The sequence below is a fragment of the Herpailurus yagouaroundi genome, unplaced genomic scaffold (genome assembly GCF_014898765.1).
Source record: "Herpailurus yagouaroundi ecotype Mexico unplaced genomic scaffold, PumYag 198, whole genome shotgun sequence".
In the NCBI taxonomy this organism is placed as follows: domain Eukaryota; kingdom Metazoa; phylum Chordata; class Mammalia; order Carnivora; family Felidae; genus Herpailurus; species Herpailurus yagouaroundi.
This window is the reverse complement of record NW_024412429.1, coordinates 35189881-35200146: the sequence shown is the minus strand read 5'-3', so window position 1 is coordinate 35200146 and position 10266 is coordinate 35189881. Positions and strand designations below refer to the sequence as shown.

The 10266-nt window shown below is 42.0% G+C and overlaps 1 protein-coding gene across 2 annotated transcripts in view; it reads left to right on the top strand.

Annotated features, from left to right (window-relative positions):
- The first annotated feature begins 9507 nt into the window (after window positions 1-9507).
- L3MBTL3 (L3MBTL histone methyl-lysine binding protein 3) overlaps window positions 9508-10266 on the top strand; it is a 127257-nt gene continuing 126498 nt past the window's right edge. Inside the window, exon 1 of one of the 2 annotated variants that reach the window (XM_040449230.1) lies at window positions 9508-9620. The gene's annotated coding sequence lies outside the window, so the exon portion shown is untranslated. The remainder of the gene's footprint in view (window positions 9621-10266) is intronic. The other variant, XM_040449228.1, reaches the window with a different exon arrangement.

Below are 10266 nucleotides of genomic sequence, written 5' to 3'. Positions count from 1 at the left end.
TTTATATGTCCCTCTGGGACAGTTAGCACTTTATTTATTTATTTATTTATTTATTTATGTACGTACTTACTTACTTTTTGAATTCCCAGTACCCAGAATAGTCCTTGGCATTTAATATATGTGACTAAAAATATGAATTAGAAAAAAATTTAAATTGTAAAATACACAGAACATAAAATTGACCATTTCATTTTATTTTTAATGTTAATTTATTTTTGAGAGAGAGAGAGAGACACAGAGCACAAGTGGGGAAGGGACAGAGAGAGAGGGAGACACAGAATCAGAAGCAGGCTCCAGGCTCTGAGCTGTCAGCACAGAGCCCGACGCGGGGCTCAAACTCATGAACCACGAGATCATGACCTGAGCTGAAGTTGGACGCTTAACCAACTGAGCCACCCAGGTGCCCCCAAATTGACCGTTTTAACCATCTTTAATTGTACAGTATAGTGGTATTAAGTAAATCTGTACTGTTGCAAAACCATCACCACCATCAATCTTCAGAGTTTTTTTCATCTTGTAAAACTGAAACTCTGTACCCATTGAACAATAACTCCCCGTTTCCCCTCCTCCCTGCTCCTGTCAATCACCATTCTACTCTCTGTCTCTGTGAATTTGACTACTCTGGGTATCTCATAGAACTGGAATCCTACAGTACTTGTCCTTTGGTGCCTGGCTTATGTCACGGAGCCTGTCTTCAAGGTTCATCCATGTTACAGCGTGTGTCAGAATCTCCGTCCTGTTATAAGGCTTACTGATATTCCATTGTATGTATATATCACATTTCATGTATCCGTTCTGTTGATGGCCATTTGTGCTGTTCCCACCTTTTGGCTATTGTGAATATGCAATATGAAATATCTGTTCAAGTGAGTTAGAAATTTTGATAGGTCATGGGGGGGGGGGCAGAGACAGGGCATTTTAAGCTTAGGAAATAGCATGGGCCGAAGCAAAGACAAGTAACAAGGCACCGGGCTTGCTTTGCATGGCTTCCTTGTGGTTTTGTGGGGTGTAGTACCTGAAGATGGAAAGATCCTTCTATTCCAGTGCTTGAAGGGCACTAAGATGAACATTTTCTAAAGTTGTGAGGAACCATTTAGGGATTCGGAGCAGGGGAGTAACATTACCTACTTTATACCTGAGGAAAGTAATTGTAGTGGAAAGGATATGGGTAGAGATACAGGGTAATAATCCTGGCAGGAGACAAAGTAGTAAAAGGCGGGAGAGGGTGTAGAGGAGAGATTATTACACAGGAACTATCAATAAGATCTGTCGACAACTGGACATGGGTGGCAGGAAGAGGAAGTTGCACTTCAATCAGTGACTGAGAGAACAGTGACATTATAAACTGGGATGAAGAATGTGGAAGGAAGAAGCAGGCAAAAACAATAATTACCCTTTATTAAGCTCTTCTGAGTTAGGTGCCTTCCATGCATTATCTCATTTAATCTTGATAATGGTCCCTGAAGTAGGGGTTATTATACTTGGGGGGAGGGGGGAATTCAGTTTGGGTAGATTAAGTTATGAAGATCTGGTTAAGTGATAGAATTGGGACCCTCACTCAGTTGGAATTCCAAAGTTGAAGGCTTTGTTCTTATAACCCCCACACCATTCCATTGTCTTCAAACACATAGAATATACGTGTGGATTCATCTCTCAATAAATCATAAATGTAGCTCAGTAGAATGATCACATACAAAAATATAGTCCAGGAGTTCTTTACACAGTGGTGAGTTCTTCAAATGATGCTGGGTGAGTACATGAGTTCACTCAAGAGAGAATGTAGAGACAGAAGGGAAGGCCAGAAGCTAATTCCAGAAGCACTCATATTTATCAAGTGGGAGGGGGAAACAGGACGAAGCCTGAGGGACAAGAGAACATTGAGAACAGTGAACTGGCAACGAGTTCGAACGAAAAGACAGTTTCAGAGAAGGGATTAGTCAACACTGTCAAATCTAGAATCTTAAATAGAAAGTGGACTGTGGTCAGTAGATTTGACATTTAGGAAGTCATTGGAGACTTTACAGAGAAGAGGGAATATATAGCAATGCCCATGGATTGAAGAATGAATGAGAGGTGAAGAAATGAAGAAAGTGAATGTAAACTACTTGTTTAAGAAGTTTGGCAGCAAAGCAAAGGAGAAATTATGGCACAGTATTTGAAAGGGCATAGAGTTGACAGAAGGTTTTCTTTTTCTGGATTGGGAAGATAAGCATGAGTATGTTTTTAGGCTGTGAAAAAGCCAGGGCAGAATAACGGACTGTAAATGTTGGGAGACTCATGAAAATTCGTGAAGTACTAGAGACAGTGTGACCAAGAGCGCAGTTAGAGGCACAGCCTGGGGAAGGAGTAGGGAAGTTTTCCCCTGGAGATGGGAGAGGAAAGGAGAGAGATTTGGAAGTCGAAGCAAAGAGTTGAAGGAGCTTGTGTTGGAAGAGAACGCTGGAGCAGAGTCTGACCTTGAGATGAGTAAACAGCTGATTTGGTCATGAAAGACGGAGTCAACTAGAGACAGATGAATAAATTATCCAGCTTAGCTGGGGACCCCTCTGAGTTAGGATTTTTTGTTTTGTTTTGTTTTATTATTGAAGTTTAGTTGATATACAATGTTATGTTAGTTCCAGATGTGTAACATACTGAGTTAGCAATTATATACACGCTGTGAAATGTTCACCATGATAAGTATAGTTACCATCAGTTGCCATACAAAGTTATCACAATACGAAATATTTCAGTAAGATCATACAATGTATTACAAAGTTAATACAACGTTTGACTGTAATTCTGTAGTCAGTCAACTGAAATAGAGACCAAAGCTCAGGATCTATTTTTGGTCCAATACATTTCAGACTTTCTTGAAACTCCACAGGGACACCTGATTGGATTTTGGTGTTTTCCAAATCTCCTTAGCCTTCTTGTAGATGCTTAACTTAGATTACTCTTGACTGGTTTCATCAATGGCATACTGATTTTTATCCATTTCTGTCCTCACTTGCTACAAATTCTAAGGGCATACACACAGAAACCCTCAACACATTGACACTAGGAAAGAACCGCTTTCTTGCAGAGATTTTCACAGAAAAATAGAAAAAGATTGTGTAACTACTCAGATATTGTAAAATACTTCAATACTGAATTTCAAAATTTTGTTCTTTAAAGACTTCAAACCCATTGAGAAACCTCAGTTTAAAAACCTTCCTATTGATTGTAGTTTCTGAAAGAGAAACAGGGCAAAGGCATAGCTAGTGTAATTTAAGATTGTCTTCTTCTCCAACACTGCCATTCCGTTCGACATTCTCCATGAACCAAGTCATGTTCCAGATTTTTTTTTTATAGACAGTTACACTTATTGTATTTATGTGATGAATTTAATTCCAGATAGAGGTATTAACGATGGGAACTGTGCCTCAGTTACCTCCCTTATGAAAGATAATGTAGGGATGTTATAACAAATATTTAGTTCAAAAACTGAGAAGGGCTTTGAAAATGTAAAAGTGTAATATAAATGCTAAATAAAGATAATATATTCTGAGCAGCAGGCTCCTTTGAAATAGGGCCTATGAATTCCATTAGCACTCTCTGTTTACATGCTTTTAGGAACTTTTAGGAGGATGTTACCCATGAGCATGTCTGTGACATGACACCCATGGCCCAGTTACCAGCTGGGGAAGAGGCAAGTAAAAGAACAGGTGTACTAATTTGTGTATTAGTATTTCCTTAAGTCATTCAATACATATTTTTCTCATAGTTAATGGTGTGTCGGCACAATTCTGGATGCTAGCAATACTGCAGGAAACAAAAACAGGGTAAAATCCCAACTCTCAAGCTCACATTTCTGATTACTAAACCATGTGCCAAAGATTAGTCTTACGTAAGTCCATGAAATCATTATAACAGCTCTATTAGCTAGGTGCCATTCATATCCCCATTGTACAGATCTAGAAAGTGAGGTAAAATTCGCCTCTAATTTTGCAAGTCGAATGGGAACAAGTCATACATCTTGCTGTTGCTTGGGTTCCTCTGTTTATCTATGTAATTCAAAAAATGACTCAATTTTCCATAAGGGATGGGGAATTACTATTGTTTTTAATTTTTAGTGTTTATTTAGTTTTGAGAGAAAGACACAGCACGAGCAGGGGAGGGGCAGAGAAAGACGGAGACACAGAATCCGAAGCAGGCTCCAGGCTCTGAGCTGTCAGCACAGAGCCCCATGAGGGGCTTGAACTCACGAGCCCGTGAGATCATGACCTGAGCCAAAACCAAGAGTCAGACACTTAAGCGACTGAGCCACTCCAGGGATGGGGAGTTATTATGACAGTAGTAGTGAAGACAGAAATTATAGCCATGCAGGTAGGTCTTCATGGTCACCACAGAGCAGCCTGGCCTCTCCAAGACTAGAATGACCTTTGGAAATACGAGGTCATTCAGAGCCCACTAAAGCTCTGGGAACTTTATCTTTATCTGGCTGGCTAACTTCTGCTCTGCTCTACCTTATGATTTCTATTTATGCATAATTTCTAATGCCTAATAGCTAATGAGCCTGCACTCTACCTGGTTCCCTTTGTGAATCGTTTAGTTTTTATAATACCTATCAACTAACTTTATCTTCGGTATTCCCAGCTCATATGGCCAAGTTTAAGAACATGACTGGTCCATTTCATCACTTTTATTCATATGGGAAAGCACTCCCTGCTGACTCATAGGCCACCGCTTGCTACTCAATTCAGTCCTTGGATTAAATGCCCTTTCCTAGACCAATCAACTGTGGCCGGGAGGCCAGGTCAAATGGAAAGAACATTCTAGAACCAGGCGCTAAGGGTATCAGGAGCTATCATCACAGACATGTTCTGAAGTCTGGCAGGTGCCTTCTAATATGATTAGTTATAAGGCTTCTGGATTTAGGCTTTAAATGAGTTAGTGTATTATGAAAAATCATAAATTATCTTTTTCCTTTGAATTTACAAGGCAGTCTACCATTCCATATTATTCTACTTTTTAAGATATGTCTGTCATATTTCTATCTTTACTTTTGTATCTAAACAAAATGATAATAAATATTCACATCTATCCAGAAGCTCTTTCTATATTAATTTCCTTAGGATATTGAGAATGTGATACACATTATAATCCCTTCCTTACCTGATGAGTAATATACCCTTTTGCTTTTACCCTCAGCATTTCAATTACACTTTATCATCACAAGCCCCGTGTTAAGGATGTATGCAGATGTATCACAGTAAAGATAACCAGGATTCAAATGAGAGCCCCTAATAAACATTTCAGTGTTATCTAGAACGCTAACAAGAACATCAAACTCAGCTCTTACAAATATCAGTCGTAAGAATTTTGGCGAAATCAATGTTAACGTCATTTTTATACTTGGGAAAACATGGAGCACACAGTTATGTAGGCTAAAAAAAATCAATAACTTGACTCATACTTAAAATTAAGATAATACATTAAAAAGATGATTTCAAGTATTATTCATTTAGAACATTTCTATGGAAAGATTCAATTTTACCTCAAGACTTGTGACCAATGGCACACGTTACAACACGGAGGGCTGGTGTCAGAAAAGCAGTTTGTGGCCATGAAGCAGATCAAAACTAGCCATTAGGGAATGGAACTCATGACCTTTGTCTCATTAGTACCAGGCTTAAAACCAATGGAATGAGCTATAAACTGATAACATTCTGATACCTAGAGGATGGATGGGATTTTCACTCCTTAAAATTCCTTTTTTGGTTCCATATTATTTGTGCCAAAATACGACAATGTTCCTGTTCTGTGGGAACGATGGGGAAAGGACATGGCTTTCAAACCATGGCTTTCAAAGAGGCCTCAGAATTCAATTACTCTGTTTTCTTTGTCTAACTAGTGACAGAATTGAAGCCCTGATTCGTGAGGTGACCTGCCTAATGGTTCCCAGTAGGCGGTGGTAGAACTGGATTAGAACACAAATCTCTTGGACTTGACTCTAATTTCAATTTGTGAGGGATTGGCCCATGGAGGAGGTGATCCTTGACCTGTTCCAGGACAGGAAGAGTGAGTCCTATCAATGCAGACAAGCTTAGTGTTAGGAAAAGGGAGTTTAGGTTTTTAAATAAAAGTTTACACAGAGTAGAGATAACAGAATAGAGTACAGTGAGAGAGGTTTTAAATGACCTCACTGGGCGGTAGTTAGAAGCTTCAAAAACTCTCTGAAGAACGAATGCAGTGATTTATTTAAAATATTTTCTCTGTTGGGGCGCCTGGGTGGCTCAGTCGGTTAAACAGCTGACTTCGGCTCAGGTCATGATCTCGTGGTCCGTGAGTTCGAGCCCCACGTCGGGCTCTGTGCTGACAGCTCAGAGCCTGGAGCCTGTTTCAGATTCTGTGTCTCCCTCTCTCTGACCCTCCCCCATTCATGCTCTGTCTCTCCCTGTCTCAAAAATAAATTAAAAATAATAATAATAAAAAAATTTTAAATATTTTCTATGTCAAATAACTTTAGCTTCAGAATATTTAGGAATGGAGCACCCTGAAGTCATTTTGGGGGAATAAGCCTGTGTTTAGATAAATCAATACAAAGAATACTAAAGGACTGAGCTAATACTTTAGTTTGAGGTGTGAAGGAAATTGAAATCTCATCGGAAGGATGGATTTGGTATGTAGGTGTGAGGGAATAGAGCAGGGTGGTATGGGAAGTGGGGAATGGTGGAGGATGATGACATTACGTAAAACTGGAAAGAAAGGATTCATCATGAATTATTCGCCAGTAGCTGAATGGTGGAAGGGTGAAGGAACAGCAAAGAAGCTTCTACTAGTATATTACCATTTAGGGAGCAGATGGAGAGAGGTCCTTTAAATAGTACCAGTGTATACGAAGAATACCACAGTTATCTAGATTCTAATACTGCATTCTGCCTCTGTCTCAGGTGGTGGCACTAAAGGATTCTTTGTAGAAAAATGTGGTAGCAGTCTTATTTTTACATGTGAGTACCTTCAAAATATCTCCTACCCTGAACTACATCTTGGGAACAACTGAGATGAAATCTTTGAGGTTTTACTGATGATCTCTGGAGGAGAAAAGCAATATATTGCAGAAAGCCTCAACTCATCTTTATTTTTGTTAGTGAACCTCAGTAAGTGCACAGGTCCCAGGCAAGCCTTGCTCTCTATGTTTATCATTATTATTATTATTATTATTATTTTTGAGGGGGGTGGCACACAGAGGGAGACAGAGGATCTCCTAAGCAGGCTTTGTGCTGACAGCAGACAACCTGACGCGGGGCTCGAACTCACCAGCCCCGAGACCATGACCTGAGCTGAAGTCAGAGGCTTCACCACCTGAGCCATGCAGGCACTCCCAAGCCTAGCTCTCTAAGCCTTCAGACTCCTCTTCTTTGATCACTTTCCCAGAGGAAAAGTGGAACCACACAGCAAGGATGGTTGTCCTTCAAGCATCAGCTTAGCTATGACTTTTCCTGGAAAGCCGGTCCTTATTGCCACAGGTGCTCCTCAAACGTACTTGCTCCGCATACCTTACTACAACACACCGTACTAGAATGCAATGCCCAGCTTGCCAGACATCTCTCTTGCCAGACTGAATTCCTTGTGGCCTAGTTTTTGTCTGCTGTTATTCCCTAGCACCTTGCAGAGTGCTTAGCACAGGTAGGCCATTAAGATAAATTTACACACTGATGAACCATCATCTCTGAAAATATATGTGAAACAGAAATATCATCCAAAACTTATCCAGAGAAAATAAATTGAAAATGGGTTTTTTACAAAGAAAAATCTCAAATTTAAGATTTCTATTTATTTTATTATTATTATTATTATTATTATTATTATTATTATTTTGTGTGTGTGGTCTTAGTTTTGCACATAGTTCATGGCCTTTTTTTCCCTGCTCCTCCTATAGTCTGCCTTTGGCCATTTCACTGCTTATTATTCAAGGGCTAGGGAGAAACGGAGAGAAGCTGAAATTCAGATCAGTTAATTAGGCTGTTTGGGAGCAGCCCTGAAAAGGGTTGGATGTGGTGGGTGAAATCAATAGTTAACTGGCCGTCTGAGATTATCTATAGCTCTCACTAACCCAGCCCGCTGCACTTCACACCCCTAAACCAAGGACTGCCCAACGGATGAAGCATATTTTCTAAGCTCATTTTCACTTCCTGGGTTTGTTCCTTTGTTCTTGAGTACATGGCAAGCCACATGTCCTGATTTTCAGTTTGGAGAATTTAGTCACTATACCAACGGAAGAAACTGTGGGGTGGTCAGTTTCTCTAGGGTAATTTCATGGTCCTAAAGAAAGAAATTAACAGTTTATTTTCTGAAACTGGTTCAAGGAACATTCCTGAAGTAAGAAAATTCAATCAAGAAATAATATTACTTACATTTTGAGGAAGGATTTTTAATACGGCATTTCCATCTGTGATATATTTAAATTCTAGGCCTCAGGCAGTAATTTTGGGGAAAGGCCTCCTTTACCTTTTACGAGATGCAAAATAAATAGTCCACTCTGAGGGGTGGAGCCTTTCCCTCACTTTCCCACCCGTGCAAAATGTAAGACTTGCCTCTGCCATTCTTGAAATCACACGTGCTACTCTTCCCCCCCCCCCCCCCAAACCGCAAACTGTTATTGACATGAAAATGGCTATCACAACTTCAATTACTCAAATTGTTTTGCAATACTTGTGTCTGGTAGAAGAGGGGCATGGTGAGCTGGCCGAAAGGAGGCCTGCAGTCAATAAGTGGAAGGCCGTCAATACTGAAAAACAATACTCTCCCTTGATCTAGTTTTGACGCCTTAACAAAGACAGGTTTTGCTATTTAGGACGACTCAGCCATCTTGACGACGACGGGGTACGCGAAGAGGGTAAGTCCTCCATGGGTTTATTGCCAGGGTAGGGTAACACTGCCTTCTAAGTTGATGAACCAATTCCAAGATCTTTCACAACAGAGGCCTAACATGTTGAAGCTATCAATAAAGACCAGCACTTCAGGAACCGAAAGATCAAGCAAGTTTTGCACACACACACTTTCCTATGCATGCTTCCAGTCCCCAAATAGGGGGAGGTTCCACCGCGTAAAAGCGTCAAACTTTATTTCTTATTTTTCATGACCTGTAGCATGCATGTAAGCCTTTGGGTAGTGTTTGTATAAGACTAAGGCCCACTCTTTAATGGCCGAATGAATACATGTACAGTGCGTGCGGGATTAGCTGCTCTGAGAATTGCCTTCAAAAAAAAAAAAAAAAAAAGTAAAGTGAAAAATAGACAAAGAAATCTATAACCTGAGCAGTCTTTCATATTTGCTTTGACTGCTCCCGAACCAGCTCTGAGCCGGGGACAAGGATATTGAAAAGATGCACCTGAAACAGTATCTGCGGGCAGCTGCATTTGCCAACCGGCTTTATTGCTGCTTTCCAGCGGCGAAGGCGCAGCAGCAGTAACAGGGAAGCCAGAGCGAGCCTCCCCGGCAGCGGCGGCGGCGGCGGCGGCGGCGGCGGCACCAGCGCAGTTTCCCCTCTCCCCAGCCCTGACTCTACGCGCACATGCGCACTGCGCCCGCAGCCCTGGACCATTTGTCAGGACTACTCGTGAGACGGAGAAAAAAAAAAAAGAGAAAATTTGGGGGTAAGAAGCGGTTGATCGGATCTAATCTCTAATTAATCAGAAGATTTGTCCGTGCCAAAGCCATTCATTTATTTTTCTGGGTGCGGATGAAAGTTAAGAGACCTATAGAGAGAAGGAAGCGCACCCTCGTCTTGTGAAACAGATCAGGGGAGGGGAAAGGACAGAAGGGGTTTCTCCCCCACTTCTCTGCGCCTCTGGGAAAGAGGAGAAAACTTAATCCCGGGGAAAAAAGTGGGCAAGTGGCTCGGAAACGGCTGGAGGGGGAGTCTCTGGGCATCTCACTCTCAAGTAGTGAGTGCGAGTGTGAAAGAGGAACAAAAGAGAGAGAAAAGAGAAAGGAAAAAATGGGGGGAGGAGAGACTTGTATTTTTTTCTTTGCGCGCACACGGGGAAGGGTGTGGGGGGCCGTGCGGAAGGGAGCCGGGGCGAGGCGGCCGCGTCGGGCTCTCGCCGGCGCGCAGGCGGCGGGATGCGTGTGGGCCCCCTCCCCCGCGCCCCCCGAGCTTGTCACTTTGGTCGCTTTCATGACACCGGGCGCGGGGTGGGGGAGCGCGGCGGCGCCGGGCTCCGCCGGGGTGCGTGCCCGAGTGGGCGCCGCGGAGCTGCAGCCCCGGGCGGCGAGCGCGGCCACCGAGGCTGGGGCGGG